We start from the raw sequence: 27,832 nt of genomic DNA, 5'->3' as shown, positions 1-27,832 counted from the left end.
TTGAAGATTGACTCTGATTGTATAAGCCTCCAGCCTTGCCTATGGCAAGTGTATAGCCAATATCAGCTGTTACTATTAGTGGATGCCCAGTACATATTTGTTGAATGAATGAGCAGAATCCACCCACCTGCCCCACTGTAAGGGCTTTTCCTCAGGATGTCTGGGGCTACCTCCTCCTGATTCTATTACTTTTTTTGAGACATGCTGGCTCCCTGAAGCTTTGAATTCCCAGGCTCAAGTGACCCCCCTCCCCACCTCAGCCTCCCAGGTAGCTGGGATTATAGGCATCACCACACCAGGCTAACTTTTTTATTTATGTAGATACAGGGTATCACTATGTGCCCTGGCTGGTCTCAAACTCCTGGCCTCAAGCAATCCTCTTGCCTCAGCCTTCCAAAGTGCTGGGATTACAGGTGTGAGCCACTGTGCCTAGCCTCACATTTTTTTCATTCCAGCAGACATTGACCTCTCACCTGCCTTGTCAGAGGGCCTTGAAATTTAGCATAGATTATAATCCCTTGGAGGGACTTGATGTGAATCCCTGGCCTCACCAAGACCACTGGGATCGAGGTCTCTGTGGGCAGAGTCCAAGGTCTGATGGCCGTGAGCAGTCCGTGCTTGTCAGTGGCTCTGGCACTGTTGTGGTTGCTTCAAGGGGTTCGGTGAAGAACTGTGCTATAGCCATTGTGCTGACCATGTGGGTGAGACAGCCTTGCTCGCTCTCGGCAGGAGCTCTGCCCTCTGGGACAGGTGTTGGAAGCTTGAGCAAGGTGCTGGGCCCAGAGAGGAGCCATCTGGGATGGCCTCCTGGAAGTGGTGGGTTTTGGCCAGGCCTGAAAGAGTGGGACGGATGTTGCCCAGCTGAGATTGGCAGATGGCATTGTGGATGGGGGAACAGAGCCCACAAAGTGGTGCAGACAGGAAAAACAGGTTGTGCCTGGTGTGTGGTGTGGGATGAGCTGGTAGATGATATATTTGGAGAAGTAGGTGGGATTTATCTGGATTGTCAAAGACTTCGAATGCTCCATCTTATACAAGCCCCTTGATTTCCTTTCTTTATTTTCCTTCTGTCACTTGAGGGTTTTAGTACCCATTTTTTCCATTCAGTGACCCCAATTTCTACTCTTCCCCACCAGCTCCAGTTCTTTCCCACTCCCCATCCCCTCTTTAAACTCATGCATACCCTGACCTCCCAATCTGTTTCCTATGAAATGAATCCATGCTGAAGTCACAGTGGGTAAAAACGAGTTGACTGTCTCAGGTTTGGGGAGGGGTTTCTTGTAACAGGGGCCTTCAGTACCTCAGCCCAAGACAGAGACTCCAGCAGTGGAAACTTGGGCAGCACAGTGGGACATCTGAGAGAACATTGTTAGGTCTGTCACCTCACAGTGTGTGGTGTGGCCATTTCCAGGCTCTCTGTCTCCTTCCTGAAGTTTGGCCTATGCCACTCCCTGTGCTGGGCACTGTCCCTGCCCTCAGAGTGCTCTTTCTCGCTGGAAGATGTGGTGGTGCAGGACTTCCAGATCTCCTGGAGGCAGAACCTCAGGGAAGGCTGAGGCTGGTCCATCATCAGCAATCCTAGCTCCCAGCTAGGGCCTGGCCCAGAAGGTTACTCAGAAGAGGGCTGACCCCCTGTGTCTACGGACTTGACAAGAGTCAGGTAATAGGATCAGATTAGAAGCAAGGCTACTGGGGCTTAGATGGAGGAGAGATGGATTCTTTAGTGTGTGTGGAAGGGGCAGTGGGAGAGGAGTCAGGGGGCAGTTGGGGCCAGATCGTGGGACACTGAGCACCAGCATCAGCCCAGGCCAAGATAAGCGGTGTCATCTTCTTGTTTGTCCATTCATTCAGCTAATATGTGTTGAGCACCTACCCTGTGCTGGGGTGCTGTGGAAAATGAAACATTCTCACACAGGCGTGATGGTCAGGGTATGTGTTTTGGCACTTTAATGGAAAAGCCGTGGGACTCTGGCTACAAGTGACAGGCGACCTCAAAAGAATGTGGCTTATAGCTTAGGCATCATAGCAAGACTCCATCTTCACAAAAATTAAAAATTAGCCAAACATGGTGACATGCACCTGTAGCCCTAACTACTTAGGAAGCTGAGACAGGAGGATCACTTGAGCCCAAAAGTTTGAGGCTACAGTGAGCTATGATTGTGCTACTGCACTCCAGCCTGGATGACAGAGCAAGACTCTTAAATAATGATAACAACAACAACAGTACCTTAGATAGGATGAAAATGTATTTATTTCCCATGTATGAGACTGGCTAGGCAGTTCAGGGCCTAATTAGTGGCTCCATGATCATTAAGAACCTGGACTCCTTCAATTACAAGTTGTTATTGTGCCTTCCATATAACGGAGCTTCACTTCATGATTCCTGATGACTGCTCCAGCTCCAGCCATCTTATCTACATTCTAGCCGTATTGTGTGTATGACCCCTGACGCCGATTTTCTTAGAAATTGCACATATGACTTCTGTTTATATCCTTCTGCTGAAAACATAGTCACATGGCCATACCTACCTGCACAGGAGGGAGGGAAATGTACACTTTATTCTAGATTGCCAAGGGCCCAGCTAAAATCAGGAGTTTAGTACCGAAGAAGGAAAGAGGAGATATGGGGGAGCAATTAGCAATGCCTGCCACACTGTTTCTTCATCTGACTGGAAGTCATTACTCTTTGTTCATTTATCCAACAAATATTTAGTAAGCGTTTACTCTGAGTTATGGCCACATTTTGAATGCTGTAAAGTTCTTGCTCTCACAGAGCTTTCTTCTCTTTTCTCTTCTCTTCTCTTCTCTTTCTTCTCTCCTCCCTCCCTCCTTCCTTCCTTCTTTTCTTCCTTTCTTCCTTCCTTTCTTTCTTTCTCTCTTTCTCTCTCTCTTTCTTTCTCAGTTTTGTTCTTGTCTCCCTTGCTGGAGTGCAGTGGTGCTATATCAGCTCACTGCAACCTCCATCTTCTGGTTTCAAGTGATCCTCCTGCCTCATCCTCCCAAGTAGCTGGAATTACAGGTGTATGTCACCATGCCCAGCTAATTTTTGTAGTTTTAGTATAGATGAGGTTTCGCCGTGTTGGCCAGGTTGGTCTCGAACTCCTGACCTTGTGATCCACCTGCCTCAGCCTCCCAAAGTGTTGGGATTACAAACATAAGCCACCACACCCAGCCGAGCTTACTTTCTAGAAGGGGAAACAAACATTAAACAAACAAATAACATCAAGCAGTGAAAACTATTATGATTTTAAAAATCAGGAATAAAGAGTGATACAGGACCAGGCACAGTGGCTCACACCTGTAATCCCAGAATTTTGGGAGGCCAAGGCGGGCAGATCACCTGAGGTCCAGAGTTTGAGACCAGACTGGCCAATATGGCCAAATCCCATCTCTACTCAAAATACAAAAAAAATTAGCCAGGTGTGGTGGCATGCATCTGTAAACCCATCTACTTGGGAGACTGAGGCAGGAGAATTACTTGAACCCGGGAGACAGAGGTCGCAGTGAGCCAAGATTGTGCCACTGTACTCCAGCCTGGGCAAGACAGAGGGAGACTCCCTCTCAAAAAAAAGAGTGATATGGAGGTACAATTTTAGGTGTAGGGAATGTAGCCTGAAGAAGAGATATTTGAGCACAAACCCAAATGAAGTAAAGGACAAGCCATTAATGGAAACGGGGCTCTGAGCAAAGGGAATGGCAAGGGTCAAGGCCTTGAGGCAGGAGGGCGCCTTGTCCCTGAGGAACAGGAAGGAGGCCAGAGCTGCTGCAGTCAGTTCATGGGTCACTGTGAGGATAAAAAGGGTGATGGATATGATGCGCCCAGCATTCATCCCAGTTGTTCAACAAATAAGGTACCCACATGTCATGATTTGCCCAGGACAGTTCTGGGGTAATTACTAACAGCTTCCTTTTCAAGCTCATTTTCAAGCATCCCCATTGGGATAATAAAGTATGTGGTCATCACGTCAATAAATAATAGCTATTTATTGGGAAACTAAATTCCCCAAGGCATTTCTGGGAAAGCAGCATCTCCGCATCTCAGGGGATGAGCTGTCTTTCCCTAACTGCCATCCTCCCAAGCACTGCCCCGTATTCCTGCCCTGAAGGAGCAGCCCCACCAGGCACAGCTGTGCTGATTCCGGGCCCTCATCCCCATGGGCTCCCAAGCAGGTGAGTGCACCGGTGTCTCACAGTTGCCATATTTTTAGCCTGTGGGTTCCAGGCAGCTTCATGTCCTCAGACATGTATCTGGAGGTGGTGCCATGGGGACAGGATGGGGATCTGCACAGGGAGGCAGGAGGCTGGTAGGGGCCACACCTAGATCATCCCCTGAGCTCAGCTTTCCCTTAGTCTGCCCAGCCCCTTGGCATAGTTTCTCTTTGTGTGCTCGACACAGTTTCCTTGTGGACATGAGGGATGCAAATGAGGTAGCGTATGAGTAGCTCAGGGGCTGTGGGAGGCAGGAGCAAGTGCCTGGGTGAGAGCAGTCCGTCCTGGGCAAGGCAGTGGGGTCCTGCAACCTTATCCATCCACCTGGCCCTGGTGAGATCCCTTCTCCATCCCCAGCACCTGCCTCATCCTGATCCCGCTGAGACTCAGAATTCAGCTTCCCTTAATATCTCGATTTGCAGGAGCTTATATAAAATATATAAAAATACATGCCTCACTTCCTTGGTCTTTGAAATGGGCCTGATAGTGTCCATCTGTCATTTTCCTGGGGTGAATCAGATGATACAATGGCTGACAAGCTCATGCCCTCTATACCAGGGCAGCAGGTGAGGAGGGGACAGGTCATGACTTCCTTTTTTCCAAAAAGTGTCATCCCAGGCCTCTGTACATAGGTGATCATGAAGTGCTTCTCACAGCAGATGGCAGAGAGGTGATATGTGCTGAAGGCTGCTGACCAGTTTGGCTCAGTCTCCCTTTTGCAGATGCTGGAGGGGATCATCCTTCACTGCCTTACTCCTTCCCCAGTGGGCTGTGGGCCTCTGCTGCCCCAGAGGCTGCTTGTGAGTCGGGGAAGGAGGGCTCTTTCTACCAGCACCACAAGCCCGTCAATCAGGAATCCCAAAGGCCTGAGGTGTCAGATGCCACACTGGGGCAGCTGGATTGTTAGTTTATGTCTGTGGGCCCAGATATATCTAAGCTTCAGTCCCGACTCCAGTGTGTGCCTCGGGCCCTCCAGCAAGTGACTTCAGCTCTCAAACTTCCGGTTTCTCCTCTGTGAAATGGGGATTGTAAGAGAGGCTGCTCCCAGAGTGGCTGAGGGCACCCCTGCCTGGCACAGAGGAGGGAGTGGCACCCACTGCTCCCACTCTATTGGGATTACTGCCATCTTTGTGCAGTCTTTTCCGGGTGGGCAAGAACTGGGGTCTCATAAATACTTTGTAAATGGCAGATCCCCTACAAGAGAAGTCCCCAATCCTTGGGCCACAAACAGTACTGGTCCATGGCCTGTTTGGAACTGGGCTGCACAGCAGGAGGTGAGCAGCAGGCCTGTTAGATCAGTGACAGCATTAGATTCTCACAGGAACTCAAACCCTGTTGTGAACTGTGTATGTGAGGGATCCAGACTGAGTGCTCCTTATGAGAATCTAATGCCTGATGGTCTGTCACTGTCACCCATCACCCCCAGATGGGACCATCTAGTTGTAGGAAAATCAACTCAGGGCTCACACTGATTCGGCATTATGGTGAGTTGTGTAGTTTAGTATATATTACAATGTAATAATAGTTACAATAAAGTGTACAATAAATGTAATGCACTTGAATCATCCTGAAACCATCCCCACTTCTCTGTGGAAAAATGTATTGGTCGGGAGGATAGACAAGATCTCCCCTCCTGGAGCTTGCTTTAGAAATGAGGGCTCCTCCAAACGCACCTGCCCTGGTGCTGAAAAGGTTGGGGACCACTGCCCTATGAGACAGCAGGGCAGGCACAAGGTCACAGTCTTTCATTTGTTCGACAGATATTTACTAAGCACTTACTATGCCCCAGTCACTGTGCTGGGGGCTGTGGGTGTGATGCACTGCCAGGTCGGTGGTGCTTAAAAGCAAAATGACCAGGACAAAGTGCTAGGAAGTGCAGGCAGACAAGACAAGGTGTCTGGTCTGGGACCAGGTAGGCCACTCTAAGGAGGTGACAGCTACAAAAGCTCAGGGAAAGGAGGGAGGGAGGGAGTCCCGGGCCATCCGGGGAAGAGTGGTCCTGGCAGCGGAAACAGCAAGTGCAAAGGGCCTGGGGTGGAGCGGCTGCAACTGAAGAAGAGCCAGGAGGCCAGAGTGGGGGAAGGAGGGTGTGATGGTGAGAGTGGGGGTGTCAGAGATGTGCATGGAGCCAGACCTTGTGGGACCCTGTAAGCCAGGGTGCTCTCAGCCTCCACTCAGTGAGATGGGAGCCAATGAGGGCTTTGAGCAGAGACTGTCTCAACAGGACCATCTGGCTACGGTGTGGAGACTGGGCTGGAAGGATCATGAGTGGAGGCAGGGAGGCCATAGGGCCTCTAATTTGGGAGAGAGATGATGGTGGCTGGGACCCAGTGGCTGAGGTGGAGGTGATGAGGGCCAGCTGGATTCTAGAGATGCTTCGAAGGGAGGAGAAGCAGGGTTTCCTGGAGGATTGGGTGTGGGGTGAGAGACAGGAGTCCAGGAAGATGGGAAGGTTTTTGTCGGGGCAAAAAACCTGGAGCCACCCTCAAGTAGGATGGAGAAAATTGCAGGAGGAGCAGGTTCAGGAGAGGAAGGGAAGGTGGTGAAAATGGCCCAATACCTTCTAGACATCCAGGTGGAGAGGCCCCGTGGGCAGTGCTGCATGGAGACATCTGGAATGTAGGGGAGTCTGGGCTGGATGTGCCAGTGAGCAGGACAGGAGGCTGGAAGGGTCACCGAGGAGTGAGTGTTGGTGGAGGGTGAGGGGCTAGGGCCCTCATGGTCACTTCAGGCAGGGAGATGTGGGTGACAGGAAGTGCATCTGGTGAACTGAAAGTCTAGACGTTGGTCTGAGTTACAAAGACATAAAGAAGACTGGGCCCCTTGCTGTTATATAACATCTACGAGAGGGGGCAGCAGAAATGAGTGGCTACTCAGGAGGCCTGGGTTCTGTGCTGCCCCCACCTCTTCCTCCATCCACCGTGTGGCCTTGCTCATGGACCTGCCCTCTCTGGGCCTCGATTCCTCAACTCTGGTGAATTGTACTTTTGGCATCTCCCGTGGAGGTGCTGCAGCAGCCTCGGAGACTCCAGGGACCCTAGAACCATGGAAAATGGGGAGAAGGGGTGGGCAGGGGTCCCAATGAGCTCAGAGCGAGGGTGGGGAAACAGCTGGGTCTGCAGAGTAGCTTTCCTGGAGGGGTTTGCAGACAGGGCAGCCACAGCTCAGAGAGAGGAAGACCCCCTCCAACCCACTCTGCCCTGTGGCAGGTCCTGCTGGGATGACTGAGAGGGGGCAGCTCTGGCAGGAGTCACACGGTGACCTCAGCTGTCCCTGCAAAGTGGCTGAGTCAGCATCTGGGCTGGACTGGGCTTCAGTGCTCAGGTGCGGCTTCTCCATGGCCAGGCAGGAGAGGGGAGTCCCCTTCCGCCCTCTCCCCAGCCTTGGGGCCTTTTTTCTGTTGCTGACCTTTTTGAGGACTCTTTTGTTTTCACCGTAAAGGGCAGAAGCATTTCTTGTAAGTGCCTGGTTACAAACTTAGCACATGCAGGCCACAAGAGGCCCAGGAGCTGTACAGCTGGGGAAACTTAGGCCTGGTGTTGGAGAGGGACTTGTCCTGGTCACAGGAGCTGGAGCAGAGCTGGGGCTCCAACCTGGGTCTGCCACTTTGCCATTCAGAACTCTGAGGAACTTAGGGGGCCGGGGAGGAAGAGGAGCTGGCAGAGGCAGTGAGAAGATGCAGCAGCTCTGATGGCCAGCTCAGCCCAAGAGGCAGGAGGCAGGCCGCACCTGCCAGGGTCTTCCTATAGATCCAGTTCTATACAGAATGTCCCATGTGTTCCTGCCCGCAACTGTGCCATCATGATGTCCGTCTGAGTCAGAGAGGTTGAGCAGCTTACCTAAGGTCACCTGGCAAGCAAGGGGCAGAAGTGGGTTTGCATCCAAATCAGCTCCCTCAAGCACCTGCTCTATTTCCCCCCACTGCCCCTTGACAACTGTGGAGAACCAAACAGGAGGCCAGCAGGGGTCAGGTGGGGATGACTGTGGGAAGGACAGGGTTCTGTGCCTGCTGGGCAGCCTCTCACCCCAGACCACACTCTCTCTGGAGGACAACTCCACCGGTGTCCCTCTGAACACTCATAGTCCCCATATGGGCAGCTCCATCCCTGACCTTTCCCTGGAGCTCTCCTGGACGGCATTCCCAATGTCCTGATTGAGCCCAGAAGTTCAAAGCTGCAGTGAACTTCTTTCACTCCACTGCACTCCAGTCTAGGCAACAGAGCCAGACCTCAGCCTCCCAAAGTATTGGGATTACGAGCATGAGCCACTGAGCCCTGCAGCATGTTTTTGATGTTCATCTATGTTGTTGCATGTATCAGTGCTTTATTCCTTTTTAATGCAGTATTCCATTGTATGGACATTCCACATTTTGCTTCTCTGTTTGCTGGTCAATGAGCATTATTTCCAGCTTGGGGCTATTATGAATAATGCTGCTATGAATATTCACATACAAGTATTCATGGCGACATATGTTTTCATTTCTCCCATATAACCTTCCTTTTTCCATCCCACCAGACCTTGATTCCTGTTGAGGAGCCACACAGTTGTAGGGAAACTGATACCACCCCTCCCATGAGGACAGAGCTCAGGCCCCAGGGTAAGCCAGTCAGGGCATAGAGCTCATGATCCAGACTAGACCAATCAGTTCTTGGATGGGCAAGTGAGATAAGCCAGTCCAATCAGAGTGACTCTTAGGACTGGGACTAGAACATTAGTCCTTTCTTATGCCCCTAAAGGTATGCTTGTTTTATCTGGAACAGACATCCTGTGTGCATTAGCAAAGCCAGCTTTAGGATGTAATTGACACATGGAGGAGGACAGGGCTGAGAAGCTGGAATCCTGATTCAACCATGCCTGAAGTACACCACAAATCCAGACTTTCTCAATTACATGGATCAATCAGTTCACTTTATTGTTAAAGCCAGCTTGAGATGGTTTCGTTGTTGTTCTTTTTTTTTTTTTTTTGAGATGGAGTCTGATTCTGTTGCCCAGGCTGGACTGCAATGGTGCAATCTTGGCTCACTGCAACCTCTGCCTCCTGGGTTCAAGCGATTCTCCTGCCTCAGCCTCCCACTTAGCTGGGATTATAGGTGCCTGCCACCATGCCCAACTAATAATTGTATTTTTAGTAGAGATGGGGTTTCACCATGTTAGCCAAGCTGGTCTCGAACTCCTAACCTCAAGTGATCCACCGCCTCAACTGTGCTGGGATTACAGGCATGAGCCACCGTGCCTGTCCCATTTTTTGTTCTCATTTGTATCTCAGGGGTCAGCAAACTATGGCCTATGGGCAGGCTGTTTTTGTTAAAAAAAGTTGGAAGATGCCACTTACTGATGTATTGTCAATGGCTGCTTAGTAGTGTCATATGGCTTGCAAGCTTGAAATATTTACCATCAACCTTTTAAGACAAAGTTTGCGGTGCTTGTTATAACCAAAAGCTTAGTATTCAATATACTGCCCAGTTATCAGGATAGAAACCTGGGAGTCATCCCTGACTCCTCCCTCTACCTCATTCCCCGCATCAAACCAGCCCCAAATTGGATTGATTTTTAGTTGAAGTGTCTCCTGAATCTGTATGCTGTCTTCAGGCCCCAGTGCCCTAGGTGAACCATCGTCAGCTCTCACCTGAGTCATGCCACCCACCTCCAGACTGCCCCACATAGCTACTGGGGCAGCTACTCCATACACATTTGATGAAGCCCCGTTGCTCCCAGGGTAAAGGCTCCCAGGACCCTCATAAGCAAGCCCCCACCTGCATTTCCAGCCCCGTCCCTCCTCTCCCTCTTCTCCTCCTCCCACAGAGCATACAGACCAGCACCTGACTTGTGCAGAAGTTATCAAACATGGCATGCTCTTCCCTCTTCCCAGCTTTTGTGCCAGCTGTTCTTTCTGCCTCCAGTGCCCTTCCCCACTTTACCCGCCTAGTGTTCACCTGTGTATCCTCTAAGGCCCAGCCAAAGCCTTGCCTCCTTTTTGCTCTTTCTGTAATCACCCCAGCCTGGGTCAGGGCTTCCATCAGCCCTTGGGGCTCAAGGAGTGTTGGTTTGTGATACAGTATTTCTGCCTTTTGCTCCAAACCCACTGTGAGGAATCAGAAGAAGGTTTGAATGAGGGAGGGGGGAACAGCATGGCCGTGGACTGTCTGAGCTCGGTGTGAATAGGGGGATATGGAAGGACTGGTTCCGAGAAAAGAAAAGTAGGGCAGGCGAGGGTGGGCCACTGTGGCAGGCCCTGAGAGTGCGGAATAGAGACAGAGATTACAGGGAAATGTCATTAAAGTGAAGATTTTCCACAGCCTTTGGAAGTCACCAAATGGGGCAAGAGGAGGCCAGGTGGCCATGAAGGGGCCGCGGATCCCGTCAGAGCTGCCAGAAAGTTTAAGGAGTTACAAGACTAGCCCTTTGGAGGGCTTAGGGAGCATCTGATTTCTAGGTTCTTGACCGAAAACAAATTTGGGCACCACCTGGCTGGGTCCTGAATGAACCTTCCCAAGAAGCAACTGTAGAGGATTCAGGGGAGCACTGGACAGGGAGTCAGAGCCCGCTCTGCTGTCACTTGCTGTATGGTTCTTGGCTGCCGTGTCCCGGGATTTAGGGCTGTGGCCCACACTCACTGCTAATTCTGGAAGTGAATCCAGGGCACAGAAAACCAGAAACCAGTCGAGGCCTGACCTCCGCAACAGGGCCCTAGCGAGGCATGCATGAGACAGTGGATGTGAAAATACAAAGTGCAGTGCGGTGGCCCCACGTCACTGTCCCTCCTCTCACTTCTCCAGCTGAGTCAGTCCCCATCCTTGTGGCTCCCCAGCTGGCGCACAAACCTCACTCTTACACTGCTCTGGTGTGGAACCTAATGTACAGCACGCCTCCTCTCCTGCCAGGCCCTGAGTCCCTGAGGAGAGGAGAAGCATGTCAGGCTCCTGTTCCCAACATGTGGTGCAGTGCCTGTCCCAGAGAAGGAGTTGGGCAACTATTTCTTGAAGGACCTTGAATTGTAAAGAAACAGTTAACTTGAGAGTGCTGGTCAGCCTCGTTTTATAATAGCAGGGTCCAGGTGGATCATGGTAGAAATCTTTCTAACAAATTGGCAGAATGTTTTATGAGTTGTCAAAAAATATAAGCATCCCAGAAATGCAGTGTGGGGTTGAGAATGCTAAAAGTTCCCTGGCCCCGAGCTGTCCAGTAGGGTAACCACAAGCCACATGTGGCCATTAAACTTCAAATTAAATTTAAAAATCAATTTATTTTATTTATTTTTATTATTATTTGTTTTTTGAGACAGAGTCTTTATCACCCAGGCTGAAGTGCAATGGCATGATCTCGGCTCACTGCAACCCCCATCTCCCAGGTTCAAGCAAGTATTGTGCCTCAGCCTCCCAAGTAGCTGGAATTGCAGGCACGTGCCACCACGCCTGGCTAATTTCTGTATAAAAATCAGTCTTTTAATTGCACTAGTCACATTTCCAGTGCGCAGTAGCCACATGTGGCTCACAGCCACCCTATGGGAGAGTGCAGATTAGAGCATTTCCAACATGGCACAAATTCTATTGGACAGTATTACTCCATGCCTTGAAAATCCATGCCCATGTGTTATCTTAAGCCCTGATCCTTTTACAGGGGCTTCTGAGCATTAGGGGAGAGAGCGGGGCTCTGCAGTCTGACCCAGAGTTCAAATCCCTGCTCAGCCATTTACTTACTGTGTAGCCTGAGGCAAAGGAAGTTCCTTCTCCTCCCTGAGGCTCAGTGTCCTCATCTGCAGTTGACACAGAGCTGTGGATTCAAGGAGAAAGCTAGGTAAAGGGCTTCCCAGTTGGTACTTAGTGCAAGGACCTGCTATGAGGCAGAGTGGTGTTCCTAGAGCTGTGAGAGACCGCACCGGCCGTTCCTATCAGAACATTCCTGGAGGGGATACCTCCCAGGCCCTTGCAGCTTGGAGCCACTGCCCATGCTTCTGAAAATGAGGGCAAAGCATGCTGGGAGTTCATCGGGGCCGGGGCGGGGGGGCTGATCTGGAGCAGTGGCCAGTGGGTATGACTGGCTTGGGGCAGTTGGTAGGTAAGGGCAAGGCTAGAGCTGGTGGGGCTGGAAGGAAGGGCCGGCCCACTGAATCCTGGGCAGGCACATGTGCCCTCCCTGCATAAAACTCCGTTGTCTGCTTGCTGATTGGGGGATACAATGATGTGAACACAAGCGGTCACAGCAGCTTTATATTCCTTGAGCATTTCCCGTCTACCAGACACTGTGCTAAGAAATATACTAAGTGTTTGCATTGGCTCAGCCCCTCACAGCAGCCCTTCGTAATAGGTATGTTATTATTCCCATTTTTCAGACAGGGAACACTGAGGCCATTCATCCAAGGTCACACAGCTATGAGGCGGTAGAGCTGGGATCTGACCCCAGGCTGTTTACCTCCTCAGAGTCCATGCTGGGATAAAGTCCAACTCCTGACCCAGTCCTGCAGGCCCTGAGGAGCCAGCCTCAGTTGCCCTTTCCACCCTCATCTCCATTGTTCAACAATGGGGCATCCGGGCCATGGTGAATTCTGGGTGGCGGCTTGGTGGGTAGGTGATGAGTAGCTGGAAGGGTGGGAGGAGTGGATGAAGGGTGAACCAAGGGGCAGGTGGACAGATTGGGGGAGGAATGGATGGGCGGTGCACACTACAGTGCCCTGAGGGGGATGGGGCCTGAACAGAGCGTAGGGGTGGGCATGGGGAGGGATGGGAGCAGGGAGAGGTCTAGGGTGATGCCTACTTTTCTAGCTTGGAGACTTGAGTGGATCATGGTGTCATCAGGGAGGAGTGGGTTTAGGGGAGAAAGGGATGAGGTCCTTTTTGGACATGGGGGTGTGAGGGGCCAAGGGTTCAGGCAGCCACTGGGGAGATGAGCCTCAGGTTCAGAGGCGATGCCGGGCTGCAAAGAGAGACTCAGGAGGTCAGTATGGGTGGTGATTTGAGTCATGGGGGCCAATGGGGTCACTGCCTGGGGGCTGGGTGAGAAGGACTCAGAACAGAGGAACAGCCACATCTCAGAGCCAGCAAAGGAGGGGGAAGAATTATAGTCCTAGAGATAGAAAAGCCAGGAGTGTCAGAGCAATGGAAGAGGCTTGGGGAGAGGAGAAAGAAGATGTGGGGGGTGTGAGAAGCCCCCAGGGCATGAGGGAACTCCGTCAGTGCTATTTCAAAAAACTATTTTTCCATTTCAGTTCAACTTCACAAATATTTATTGAGCTAAAAGGTTCTGTGTAAATCCATTTTGTAAATTAAATTTTCGTACAACAAATACCATTTTAACTGGGCCTGGGGTGGCAAGATTTGGGAGACCATTCATTATCTAAGGAGCCCTGAGTCAAATTCTTTTGAAAAGCCTTGATTGGTTTGTTTTTTTTGTCAGTAAGGATTTTGGCTTCTCAGGCTTGCAGAGTGAGGCGTTCATTTGTTCCACATGTGTTTTGAAAAGATCCTTCTGGCTGCTGCAGAGAAGATGGGCCAGGGAGGCAGCTGGGCACCTAGGGAAGAAGCTGGTGCAATGTCTGAATGAGAGATGGTGCTGACCCGGACGAGGCAACTCTGGGGGATCAAGGAGAGAGGATCTGAGGGATGTGTAGGAGGTATTTTAAAAAGATAGGACACAGCCGGGCATGATGGCTCACACCTGTAATGCCAGCATTTTGGGAAGCCGAGGCAGGTGGATCACTTGAGGTTAGGAGTTCAAGACCAGCCCAACCAATATGATGAAACCCCATCGCTAACAAAAATACAAAAAAATTATTAGCAGGATGTAGTGGTGTGTTCCCATCGTCCCATCTACTCGGGAGGGTAAGGCAGAAGAATCACTTGAACCCAGGAGGCAAAGGTTTCAGTGAGCCAAGATTATGTCACTGCACTCCAACCTGGGCAACAGAGCAAGACTCTGTCTCAAAGAAAAAAAAAAAAAAAAAAAAATATATATATATATATATATATGACATTGCCAGGTGCAGTGGCTCACACCTGTAATCCCAGCACTTTGGGAGGCCGAGGCGGGGCAGATCACCTGAGGACAGGAGTTCAAGGGCAGCCTGGCCAATATGGAAAAAACCCATCTCTACAAAAAATACAAAAAGTATTCTACTTGGGAGGCTGAGGCACGAGAATTGTTTGAACCCGGGAGTCAGAGATTGTAGTGAGCCGAGATCGCACCACTGTACTCCAGCCTGGGTGACAGAGTGAGAATCTGTCTCAAAAAAAAGATAGGACATAGTCTTGAGCTTTACTTCTGGGTGAAAGACGAGGAGGCCTAGAAGCCTCCTGGCTTCTTGGTCACCTGAGGGTGACCAGGATAGATGATACTGGGATGAGTGCAGGGTCTCCAGGGAAGGTCACAGACTGGGCCCTGGATACACTGAGCACAGAGTGTCTGTCCACAAGATGGCCAGCGGAACTGCTGCAGGAATATGGAGCTCAGAGGTGTGAGCTGGGCTGGAGAGAGAAATGTCACATCTGTGACAGGAAAGGAGGGAAAACCCAGAGCTCATGACAATTGGTCAAGAAACATTTCCAGCATTTGAAAATATTTGTTGAATGTCCCAGCTACTCGGGAGGCTGAGGCAGCAGAATTGCTTGAACCCGGAAGGCAGAGGTTGCAGTGAGCTGAGATCACACCAATGCACTCCAGCCTGGGCAATAAGAGTGAAACTCCATCTGAAAAAAAAAAATATATATATATATTTGTTGAATGAAGTATTCATGGAGCTCCTCCACATGCCAGGTACATACAGTGTGCAGCAATGCCCCTCGGGGCTGACACTTTAGTGAGAGGAGCAGGAAATGATCAGGATAAATTATGCAATTACATGGCCTGTTGTATAATGATATGGCTGAGAAGAACAGGAAGGCAGGCAGGGACAGGCCCAGAGCATGTGCTGTGGAGGGCTGGGGAGTGAAGCATATATACAGGTTACACTCACTGAATTCATATGAGCCTCACAGCCACCCTATGAAGAAGGTGCTATAACTACCCCCATTTTAGAGATGAGCACCTGAGTTGCAGAGAAGATCTTTGCCCCACGTCATGCAGCTACGTAACTGGATTTTTACCTAGAGTTCATACTTTCAAGTTGAGTCCTCCCACCATGCCCAAACCACCTCTCCTTGTCAAGGCCAGGTCTCAGCAAAGATTCTGAAGGAAGTGAGGGGTAAAGTTCACAGACATCTGGACACAATCAACTTTCCAAGCAGAATGAGAGCACATGCAAAGGCCCCGAGTCAGGCATGTGCCTGGTATATTTGAGGAACAGCCCAAAGGCCAGCATAGCTGGGGCAAAAGGAGCAGGTGGAGGAGAGACTTAGAGGTGGCGCAGGGTTGCCAGCTTTTACTCAAGGTAAAGCGAGGCCATGGGGAGTATGAAGCAGAGGAGGAGCAAGTTCTGACTTAAGGCCCAAACTGATTCCTCTGGCTTCTGTGCTGGGAGCAAGGCCAGAAGCAGGACACCAGAGAGGGCACGAACAATCCAGGCACAAGGGAACAGTGGCTTGGTCCACAGCAGTGGCAGCAGGGTGGGTGAAGGGGGGCCGCTGGCACTGCTGACAGCTTGCATGTGAGAGGGGAGGGTGGGAGAGGTCTCAAGTCTGGCTTTGGCCTGAGTTGCTGGAAGGATGGAATTCTGTTGACTGAGATGGGGTAGTTGTGGAAGGAGCCGCTTCATAAAGAGCTTTCCATGTCCATTTCCCTCTGAATCCCTGGCTACTCTCAGGTAGGTATTGAGACTGGAGGCAGTTCCATGATTTGCCTGGGATCACTCGGCTGTAAGGTAATAGAGCCAGGGCCAGAAGCCAGATATGCATCCTAGGGTTTGGAATTTTGTCTCATTTATTCAATCAACAAACATTTCAGGAGCACCTCCTTTGTGCCAGGTTGATGGAGGAGGCCACATCAGCCAATGATCATGGCAATGATTACCTCACATCTGCATGAGCAGTGATGAGGAGAAGCTGAAGGAGCCCTAGGAGCCAATAACGGGCAGGAGGGGAGGGTGCTGGGGGGGCCAGGGAAGGCTTCCTGGAGGAGGATAATATTACAAATATGACATACAGGGACCACAAAAGACCACAGGTTCCCAGAGGACGACTGTCTATTGGGAAGTTGCAGAATCTTTTGTTTTGTTTTGTTTGTTTAAGTGTTAATGATTGAGATATGGAAGCTAAGTGTGGTGGCACATGCTTGTAGTCCCAGCTACTCAGGAGGCCAAAGTGGGAGGATCCTTTGAGGCCAGGAGTTCAAGAGCAGACTGGGCAACATAATGAGACATCCATCTCTACAAAAGTTAAAAAACTGGTAGCCATAAAAAAGGATGAGTTCATGTCCTTTGCAGGGACATGGATGAAGCTGGAAACCATCATTCTCAGCAAACTAACACAAGAACAGAAAACCAAACGCCACATATTCTCACTCATAAGTAGGAGTCGAAAAGTGAGAACACACGGACACAGGGAGGAGAACATCACATACCGGGGCCTGTCAGCAGGGGAGGGGCTAGGGGAGGCTCAGCATTAGGAGAAATATCTAATGTAGATGATGGGTTGATGGGTGCAGCAAACCACCATGACGTGTATACCTAGGTAACGAACCTGTACATTCTGCACATGTATCTCAGAACTTGAAGTATAAAAAAAAAAAGTTAAAAAACTAGCTGGGTGTGGTGGCTCATGCCTGTAGTCCCAACTACTTTTGAGGCTCAGGTGGGAGGATCTCTTAAGCCCAAGAATTTGAGGCCAGGCCTGGACAAGGTAGTGAGACTCCATCTCTAAAGGAAAAAAAAAAAGAATTGAGAGATAACGCACAAACCATACAACTCACCCATTTAAAGTGTACAGTTAATGGCTTTTAGTATATTCAGTGTTGTGTATCTGTTACCACATCCATTTTTGAGCATTTTCATTACCTCCAAAAAGAAACCTCATACCCCTTAGCTGTCACTGCCTCCCAGTCCCTGTCCCCACACCGGGAAGCCTGAAGCAGCCCAGACCTACTTTCCTTCTCTACAGTGTCACCTGTTCTGGACATTTCATCGAGATGGAATCATGCAGTGTGTGGTCTTCTGCATCTGGCCTCTTCTGCTTAGCATCACGTTTCAAAGTTCATCTGTGCTGGAAGCTGCAGAATCTTTTAACAGCATCACAGACAGCCCGGACCCAAGAGACTGTCTGGGGTGCTTCCTGACCATTAGAAAGAAGTGGGGCCAAGTGCCCTGGCTCATCATGCCTGTAATCCCAGCACTTTGAGAGGCCAAGAGGCCAAGATGGACGGATCACCTGAGGCCAGGAGTTTGAGACCAGCCTGGACAATATAATGACATTTCATCTCTGCAAAAGATACAAAAGTTAGTCAGGTGTGGTGGTACGCGCCTGTAGTACCAGCTACTCAGGAGGCTGAGGCAGGAGGGTCACTTGAGCCCAGAAGGTCAAGGCTGCAGTGAGCTATGATTGCATCACGGCACGCCAGTCTGGGTAACAGAGCAACGCTCTGTCTCAAAAAATAAAGAAGAAGAAGGGGGGATCAAGGAGGAGACTTGCTGTTCTGTTAGCAAGGAAGAGGTGGGGAGTTTGAGGAGGTCTCGGGCTCCTAGGCCAGGGCCCTGCCACGCCCTGCTGTGCTGTGCATAGCCTGCCACCTCTTTTCCTTCAGCTTTGGGCTCTGGGTGAATTTGGCTAAAAGTGATAACTCGGTCAGGAATGAATCTTCTCAAACACTGGTCTTTCCCACCCTGGCAATTTTCACACCTTATGGTGAATCTTGAAATCTTCTATGCATCTTCGAGAATTTGTTTCTACTGACCCAGAATGTTGTGGAGTTTGCATTTTCTTTTCCTGCTCCTTAACACTTTTGTTCAGGTGGCTATGCCTGTTTCTTTGGTTTGGTGATGTTCTCCCCGGGGGAGGCTGCATCATCCGGAGTCAGATGCCTAGGTTGAAGGCCCTGCCCTGCCTCCTCCTGGGTGTCTGGTTGTCAAAGCTGTCTGTGCCTTGCATGCTTCCTTTGGAAAATAGAGATGTCATTGTAGGGCAGTGGCAGGAAGGAAGTGAGGTAAAGCCTGCTACAGGCTTGGCACAGAGTAGGTGCCGGAGGTTTGTTTCTTGATCAGATGCTCAGGAGAGGCGGCAAGGCCTTTCCAGAGCCCTGAGATAGCGAGGGGAGAAAGCTGAGCCTCCCCCACTAGGGACCACCTTTTTCTCCTCATTCTTCCCCTCCCAGGGCCCCTTGGACCTGGACCTCTTCTCCCAGGGCTCAGATGTGGTAAGCCTGAGTTCAAATCCCAACCTACCACTCGGATTCTGTGTCCCCACACCAGCTTGGCTTCCTCTGTATCTGTTTCTTGACATGTAAAATGGGAGGGCAGAGGATGGAGGGTGGGAGGAGGGTGTTCCACTGAGGGCTCCAGGATAGCTGGGAGTGGGTATGGAATAGAGGGGCCTTTTCTTCTCCCAGTAGGCCCTGGTTCCTGCTGATTTGCTGATTTGTGGTCTTTCGTTTTTTAGACGGAGTCTCGCTCTGTCGCCCAGGCTAGAGTGCAGTGACACCATCTGGGCTCACTGTAATCTCTGCCTCCTGGGAGGTTCAAGCAATTCTTCTGCCTCAGGCTTCTGAGTAGCTGGGATTACAGGCACACGCCACCATGACCAGCTAATTTTTGTATTTTTGGTAGAGACAGGGTTTCACCATGTTGGCCAGGCTGGTCTCAAACTCATGACCTCAAGTGATCCGCCCGCCTTGGCCTCCCAGAGTGCTGGGATTATAGGCGTGAACCACTGTGCCCACCTGGTTCCTGCTGATTTAAAGATCCAGGCAGTAGCAGTGACAGCTGTTCAGGGGAAGTGGGTGGAGAGGGACACCTGGCTTCCCTCTGCTGTCACACGAGATGTGCCACATGGAGGTGGTGATTCAGTGAAGGACCTCTTAGAAGGGCCTCTTCAGTCCTCACAGTATCCTTCAGAGGAGGCACTCTTGTTCCCATTTTGCAGTTGGGGAAACTGAGGCTCAGAAAGGGGAAGCTGCCTCCCTGACATCACCCCACAAGTGAGAGGCTGAGGCTGGGATTTGAACTCAGGACTGCATGCCCCTTTCCCAGCTCCCTCCATCTGGGGAAAAGGAGGGAGAAGCAAAACAAGGAAGGATTTGAGCCTTTGGAACCCAGCTGCTGTGGGGATTCTGTGGGTGGTGGGAGAGGCATTGTAAATATGCATGACATGCAAATACTCCTCTAAAAAAACAATGTGGGTGCCCACATGAGCCGGGATGCCAGGGTGCTCTGGAAAATGTAGTGCTGTATAAACACTTGGGTTTCTGTGACCACTGCTGCATGTCATCTCCCTCATGTCCCCAGGGCCAGTCCAAGGGTCTCAGGTGGAGGGCTTACCTCCAGCACCTCCTAATCACCATTCCTCCCCATTCCTGCAGGCACCCGTGCCTCCCCCTGCCAGGATCCTTGGGGCCCTGTGTGTGACGAGGATCTGGTGGCCCCCGGGGCACTGGCAGGGCCCCTTTCCCAAGCTGCTTCCTGCCAGCACCTCTGATGGAGTGCCTAGAGGGATGTGTGCGCCAGCCCTCAGTCCAGTGCCTGCTCCTGAGCTGACACCTGCTGGGCCCCGACAGCTTGCCGTGTTTCCTGTGCCCGTAGCTCTCTGGTTGGTAAGTAACTGCGTCCGCAGGCCTGGGCTCCTCACCAGCCCCCATGCTTGGCACAGTTGGGAAATGCCCAGCCTCACTTCCATTGGCACCCACATGCTGGCAGAGGGACCTCAGTGAGAGTTTGTGTATGTCTGGGCACAATTTATAGTTCAACTGGCCCGTCTTAGCCAGTCCTCCCTACAACCAGGAGGTGGGTGTTGTGATCACAGCCATTTTCCAGAGGAATTAGCCTCAGAGAGGGGAAGCCACCTTCCTGGGGTGCACAGCAAGCCTAGCTCTGTCCACCTCAAAGCCCAGTTCTTGCCACACACAGGCAGGTGGGGGCAGGTGGTGCACATAGGCTCAGGACAGGAAGGGAGCTGTGAGCCGTGCTGGAGGCCATGGAACCTTTAGGACCCCCAGGGCAGCTTGAAGGGAGGCCATCAGAGTTCTCGAATCTTGGGGGGCCCTGCATTCCTGCCCCTCTGGCCTGTTTTCCCCATGCTCCTCGAGTTCCCACCTTGACAACAAGATGAGGTTCTGGGCCCGCCCTCATCTCTGACCGTCTGTCTGGGGGTGTGACCATAGTACCACCACTTCACCATGCTGCTTGCATCTTTTCTTCACCTTCCACCTCCCAAAGCTCTGCTGGCACAACAGTCTAGTTCACAGATGAGGAAACTGAGGCTCAACCAGGCCAAGGGGCTTACACGCAGGCTCGCCCAGCCACCACTAGGTACTACATGGGGCCACTGGGGTAGGATCTGCCTCTTTCTCTGGCCTCTGCTCTACAAGGACAAAGAACAGCCGCTTCATTCCCCTCTGGCCAGCCAGCAGCTGGCCCCATGCCTGGCATACAGTGAGTACTCAGTAAATAACTGTAGAAGGAAGGAAAGAGGGAGAGAAGGAGGGAAGCCTCTCTCACCTCCCTTTACCCAGGCAGCCGCAGGACCATTTGGCCAGTACTAGCGCCTGCTGCCCCAGATGGCTTGCGGTGAGCCCGTGCCCTCAGCAGGGTGGCCAGCCCCTCTGGTCCTGATTTTCTCGTCTGCCAGAGGCTGCCCGGCTTCCCTGATGGGATGGTTATGAGAAGGGAAAAGATTCGTAAATATGTATAACATGCAAATATCATGGGATCATTTTTTTTTAAACCTGTGAAGTTCACTGTAGATAATGTATGTAGAAGTGCTTCTGTGAGAACAAGGAGCTACATGCTGGGGTGGCGCCAGCCTTATTATGACTAACCATGAAAAGGGCCCCATTAATTAGCTGCCCTCCAACCTGGCTCCCCCAACCCAGCTCCTCGTTTATTGTTGCGGCTGCAGATAGCTGTTGCTTTTGGCTGAGAAGCTAGTGCAGGAAAGGCGATAAGGACAGCTTGGTCTGAGAGCTGTGAGTATCTGTGGGGTTTAATCATTTGCAAAGACTCCTTATTGTGCTCAAGAAATGCAAGGGCCTCTCCAGGGACTAAATGTGTAATGAGGACCAGCTGAATAACAGCAAGCATTTCTTGAGCAATTACTATGTATCTGGCAATAGTACTAAATGCTTTGTGTTTTTCATTATCTCAGTTAAACTCCCCATAGTCCTGGGGAAGGTGGAGGGGGAGACTGAGGCAGGGACCTGGGGGTGAGGGCTCATCTGTTAACAGCCCAGTCTTTCCTGAAAATTACTGCCATCCAGTGCCCACTTCCACCCACCGGGCCAGGCTCTGAGAACGCAGCCGAGCAGACAGCCCCTGGTGTGTGTGGCCCAGTGACAGAGAACGGGATTCCTTGGCACGAGCTGGGTGAGCAGCCGTCAGTATTGCGTGGAAAGATGGAGGCCTGGGCGGCAGTGAGGGAGGTGTTACTGCTGCTATTTTGCTAACAAGCTGGTTATTTAAAGAACAGACGAAGTCGGAGCTGGGAAATGGGTTGAGGTGTCTCCAGGGCAGAGGGAGCCAGGAGTGCCAGGTCCTAAGACCTGGGGACCTGGCTGGATCACAGCAGAGCGGCCACACAGTCATTTATTTTTTTCATCCACTTATTAATAATAGTAATGGCAGCCAGGCACAGTGGCTCATGCCTGTAATCCCCACACTTTGGGAGGCCAATGCAAAAGGATTACCTGAGGTCAGGAGTTTGAGACCAGCCTGACCAACATGATGAAACCCTGTCTCTACTAAAAATACAGAAATTAGCTAGGCATGGTGGCATACCCCTGTAATCACAGCTACTCAGGAGGCTGAGGCAGGAGAATTGCTTAAGCCTGGGAGACAGAGGTTGCCGTGAGCTGAGATTGTGCCATTGTACTCCAGCCTGGCCAACAGAGCAAGACTCTATCTCAAAAGAAAAGAAATAGGCTGGGCGCAGTGGCTCACACCTGTAATCCCAGCACTTTGGGAGGCCGAAATGGGCGGTCATGAGGTCAGGTGTTTGAGACCAATCTGGCCAACATAGTGAAACCCCATCTCCACTAAAAAAAATACAAAAAATTAGCCAGGTGTGGTGGTGGGCACTGTAATCCCAGCTACTTGGGAGGCCGAGGCAGGAGGATCATGTGAACCCAGGAGGTGGAGGATGCAGTGAGCCAAGATCACGCCATTGCACTCCAGCCTGGGCAACAGTGTGAGACTCCATCTCAATAAATAAATAAAAAGGTAAAATCATAATAGTAATGGCACAATAAAGGCTGGAATAGGATTGCCTTGGTGGAGAAAAGAAGGCAAAGGATTGGGAGGAGAACCTCAGGGAGTTTCTGAGCGGCCAGCAGTGACCTGGGTGGTGGTTACATGACTATTTCCTTTTGGTACTTTATGGCACTAAACATTTTTGTATTGTGCACTTTTCTCTCTATATCACATATCACAATAAAAAGGATAAAAACAATTGTAACAATAATATCTAACGTTTATTGAGCACTTACTAACAGGCTGTTTGCTAACCATTTTACCTTTTGTCTCCTTGAATCCTCCTGGATTCTCTTATTCTGCCCATTTTACAGAGGAGGAAAATGAGGCTTGGAGAGGTAAAGTTACTTGTCATGCTGCCCAAGAGTGAAGGAAGCGAGGTGAGAAACCAAACTGACTCAAGCCCCATGTGCAAGGATCAGGGGCCAGGAAGTTCCCCGCAAAGGGTCAAGGGCTCCTCCATTTGTGCCTCAGACATGTCTGTGCCTCTTAAATTTTTAAGGTTTGGGAGGCCAGGCAGATGTGTGCAGTTATAGGCAGCAGATGATGGGCCTAGGAGTTGTCAAGGGGTCAGCGCAGAGCATTTAGCTCAAAGTGTCAAAGAACCAGTGCAATGGCTCATGCCTATAATCCCAGCACGTTAGGAGGCGGAGGTAGGAAAAGTTGCTTGAGCCCAGGAGTTCAAGATTAGCCTTGGCAATATAGTGAGACCTCATCTCTGCCAAAAAAAAATTAAATGGCTGCGTGTGGTGGCATGTACCTATAGTGCCAGCTACTTGAGAGGCTGATGTGGGAGGATCACTTGAGCCCAGGAGGCAGAGGTTATAGTGAGCTGAGATTGTGCCACTGCACTCCAGCCTGGGTGACAGAATGAGATCCTGTTTGTTTCAAAAAACAAACAAACAAAAAGTATTAGAGGGTAGGAGTGGAACATTCCTAGGGACAGCCCCGGGGAGAAGGCCAAGGCTTACTCAGGTATCATCTAAAGTAATAAAAGAATGAGGTGGGAGAATGGCTTGAGGCCAAGAGTTCAAGACCAGCCTAGGCAACATAGCAAGGCCCCCTTCTCCAAAAAAGATGAAAAAAATTAGCCAGGCATGGTGATGTGTACTGGTAGTCCTAGCTACTCAGGAGGCTGGTAGGAGGATTGCTTGAACCCAAAAATTAGAGGCTGCAGTGAGCTATGATCATGCCGCTGTACCTTAGCCTAAGCAACAGAGCAAGACTTCGTCTCTTAATAAATAAATAAATGACATTAATTTTTTTTAAAGGTGAGACAGGGTCAGACCCACCTCTGACCTTACTGGATCAGGAGTGGGGGCAAACAGTAATTTTCTGAGGACCTATTATGTGCTAAGCACATTTGTTACCTTCTTTAATCTTCAGAACAACTTTGTGAGATTGGCAGTATTGGCCCCATTTTACAGATGAGGGGACTGAGGCCTAAGCCAGTGGGTAGTGGAGCTGCTCTGCCAGACTCCAGCGCTTTGTATCGTGTGCATACAGAAAGCCTTGCTTGGCATGGGGTCCCTGGCAGGGCAGGCGTCTGGGCATAGATGCTCCAAGCAGCACATTGCTGGAAGCGAGTTCCAAGACAGCTCTGTGGGGTCCTGAACTGAGGCTGGGGACATGCCATGGAGCGGGGCATGCTGTGCTGAGAGGGCATCTCTTCATTCATATGTTCCAAGGACATCTCTTGAGTCTAGTCCCTGCCAGTCCACACCCTTCCTGGAGCACACAGGCTTGGGGAGGGACAGATATTATACAGTCACTCAAAGACACAAACAGAATGAGGAGAAGCTCCATTGGCACAGTGAGGGAAATTAGCATGGTGACATCATGAAGATGAACCAGGTAGGAGACCTGCGTGACATGGCACTGTCGTCCAGGATGGCCCTCTCTAAGGAGATGGACCTGAGACCCGAAAGGATGACATGGATCCAGCCATGCTGGACAGTGCTCATATAACATTGTTGCTGTTAGCAGGACAATTGGGGACAGCCCATTTGTCCATCACCACGGGACCAGTTAAAGCCATTTTACTGCAGCCACACAGTGGCGCCTGCTGCAGCTATTAGAAATGGGGCCACGGAGCTAAATTTATTGTTGCATAAAGAACTTCATAGTGTGTCGTAGAGTTTTTTTTTTTTAAAGAGGTTATAAAACAGCATGGGTAGCATTATATCATTTCTGTAAAAATTATGTGTGTTTCTGAAAACTGCACAGTGCTCCTCCTGGGAAGTGGAGGCATGGGTAGTCTGGTTCTTCTTTCTACTTTTCTAGATTTGGAGTCTTTCCTGAGTTTTCGGACTTGTGGGGAGGAACAGAGGATTTCAGGGTTCCCATGGTCTTACCTAGGGTACTTCTTCTGTCTTGCTGTCCACCTCAATGGGATAAGTCATGGGCTGGGGAACCAGCAGATCTGGGTCATCCTTTTGACTGTGTGACCTTAGAGAAGTCACTCGCCCTCTCTAAGGCTGAGTTTCCTCTTCTGAAAAACAGAGATAAGAATAGCATCGGAGGGTGGGCATGGGGCTTAAGTGAGTGAAAACGTGGAGGGCTAGGGCAGTGCCAAGGTATCCCTGATGGCGCTGCTGCCATGACTGCCTGAGGTGGCACCTACTGTGTGTCACCATGTTCTGCCAGGGCTCCCCAGGCTTACCTCTCCCTCCATCAGTGGGAGTCAGACCCAGTTGGGAGACAAGATCCATGGTGGTGGTCAGCTTGGCTGGCCACAGGACCAGCTGGACCTTAGGTTAACACCACCCGACACCCCACCTCCCTCCCCACTACCTCCCTCACATCTATCACTGAGCATCCTTGCCAGAGACACTGTTATGGGGACACCCTGGCCCAGGATTTGCTTTTTTTTTTTTTTTTTTTTTTTTACCACTAGTGCACCTTCAGATACTACTTTACAGCCACAAAGAGAATCTTAAATCTCAGGCAGAACAATGATGTAAACTCATGTAGTCAAACTCTCGGAATCGTGGAATCTTAGTCATAAATAATCTGGCAAGTGCAAACATATGCATTTTGCGAGTAAGTTCACTGCACCCTTCTTGATTATAGTGATAAATTAGTAACAACCCAGTTCTCTATTTGTGAGAGTTGGTTAAATAACTTACATCCAGCCAGACAATAGCATTCTCTGCAGCTATAGAAACAGGGCTGTGAATCTCTATTTGTTGACATGGAAACTTGTCCATGTTGCCTTGTTGGGGAAAAACAGGAGGTTAAAAATGGGTGTCTGTTGTGTGACATCTCGATTTGGAGTCTTTCCTGAGTGTCAGGATTTGCAGAGAGTAACAGGATATCTACTTAGATATCTACTGACTTTTTCACTTTTGTTCTGAAAAATGTATATGAATACATGCATGCTCCTGGCTCGGGAGATGCTCAGAAGGTTCATCATTAAACTGTTGATAGTGGCTTCCTCTGGATGGTGAGATATAGGTGAGCTCTATTTTTATTTTTGTTCATATCATTCAGAGTTTTTTCCAAGTAAGGTGACAGAAAACCCACCCCAAACCAGTTTAAACAAAAATGGATTTTATTGACTTGTAACTGTAAAGTTCAGAGGTCTGATGGCTTCAGGTGCAGCTGGATCCAGGGGCTTGGGGGCCACCAGGACCTGATTTTTCTGTTTCTCAACTCAGCTCGCTCTGGGTTATTCCCATGTTCTCATTAAACTCTCACATACAGGTAATAAGATACCTATCCAAAGAAATAAGCAAGAATTTTTTCCCCAATTGCTCAAACTCAAGTCCCAGAATTGAGTCTTGGCCTTGATTGATCAAATTTGTGGGATGTGCCCAATCCTCAATCAGTTGCTGTTGCTAGGGGGAATTCGGCACTCTGATTGGCAGCCTGGGCCTATGTGTGCTCCCCACCCCAGCTGGGAGTGGAGTCAACACCGCTGGAACCTCAGGAGTGGAGAGTAGAGAAAAGTAGCTTCCCCAAAAGTAAATGTAGGCTGTGGCCTAAAGTAGACCCAATGGTGGCTGAACCCAGCAACCCCTACCTCCTGTAATTATCTGAATTTCCCAAAATGCATGATTTTCATAATCAGAAAAACAAAAAAGCACCTATTGAAAGGGGTCCTGGCTGGGTGTGGTGGCTCATGCCTGTAATCTCAGCACTTTGGGAGGCTGAGGCGGGTGGATCACCTGAGGTCAGGATTTCAAGACCAGCCTGGCCAACATAGTGAAACCCTGTCTCTACTAAAAATACAAAAATAAACCCAGTGTGGTGGCCAGCCCTCTAATCCCAGCTATTTGGGTGGCTGAGGTGGGAGGATAGCTTGAACACGGGAGGCGGAGGTTGCAGTGAACCAAGATCATGCCACTGCACTACAGCCTGGGTGACAGACTCCATCTAAAAAAAAAAAAAAAAAGAAAAGAAAGGAGTCCTGAACCCAGATCTTACTTTCAGAAGCTCACTGGGGCAGCCTTAGACTTTCTTGAAGTCAGAACATTGGAATCTCTGAGGTACCGATTTCGCTCAGGAGACATTGACCCTCTCTGTCCTGGAAGGGGGCTGTCCTGGCCCTCTAACCCCCTGCAGTCTTTGGAGGATGATTTGTCTGAAATGTGAGTGGTGCTAAGGTGGATGTGCATACAGGAGCTGTGGGAAGGAAAAGGCCAGCCAGGAAGCAAGGAAGCCTTCCTGGAGGAGATGGTGCCTAAACTGAGAAGCCAAGCAGAGTGCTGGAAGAATGTTATAGGCAAGGAAAACAATGTGTCAAAGGCCCAGAGCATGTGGTGGGGGTGCAACTATAGGATGAGAGGAGCCAGGCTCAGACCACAGGAGCCTTGAAACTTGGACTTGATCCTGAAGGCAGTGGGGAGCCTTTGGGGGATATTGTGGGATGAGGGAAGTGTCAGTGAGGTCACTCTGTCTTGTGCTGACAGCATAGCCTGGAGGAGTTAGATCGAGGCTCCATATGAGGAAGGAGAAAAAGAACCCAACGGCCCCTCAAGGGAGCCTTAGATATCTATTGGCCTAAATTCCTTCCCACCCTGAGTCAGAATTCCTGTCCTGAGATGCCCAGCCACTGCTTGCATACCTCCAGAGATGGGGAGCTCACTATGCATTTTCTCCACTGCTAGTTAGAAAGCTTCTTCACAAGACAAAGCCCACAGTTCTGGTACTGCTGAAGACACTGAGGGCTGTCCCCCAAATGACTGCTGGGAGGGCAGGCAGAAGCCTGCATTTCCACGTCAGGGGGTCCAAGATCAGGAAGCCGCAGATATCTGCAAACCCTGTTGGGGGTTTGAATGGAGGACAGAGAGAGTCCCATTACCTTGA

General features: G+C 50.3%; 1 protein-coding gene across 10 annotated transcripts in view; it reads left to right on the top strand.

The window, feature by feature from the left end:
- DLGAP4 (DLG associated protein 4) overlaps positions 1 to 27,832 on the top strand; it is a 222,091-nt gene that overhangs the window by 38,632 nt on the left and 155,627 nt on the right. For 9 of the 10 annotated variants that reach the window (XM_078370989.1, XM_078370992.1, XM_078370990.1 and 6 more), the window contains exon 1: positions 19,772 to 19,872. The exons of the other annotated variant lie outside the window; for it this stretch is intronic. The gene's annotated coding sequence lies outside the window, so the exon portion shown is untranslated. Of the gene's footprint in view, positions 1 to 19,771; positions 19,873 to 27,832 lie in introns of those variants that run through there. 10 annotated transcript variants of the gene reach the window in all.

Source organism: Callithrix jacchus, chromosome 5 (genome assembly GCF_049354715.1).
Source record: "Callithrix jacchus isolate 240 chromosome 5, calJac240_pri, whole genome shotgun sequence".
Lineage (NCBI taxonomy): Eukaryota > Metazoa > Chordata > Mammalia > Primates > Cebidae > Callithrix > Callithrix jacchus.
This window is presented reverse-complemented; position numbering and strand designations above follow the sequence as displayed.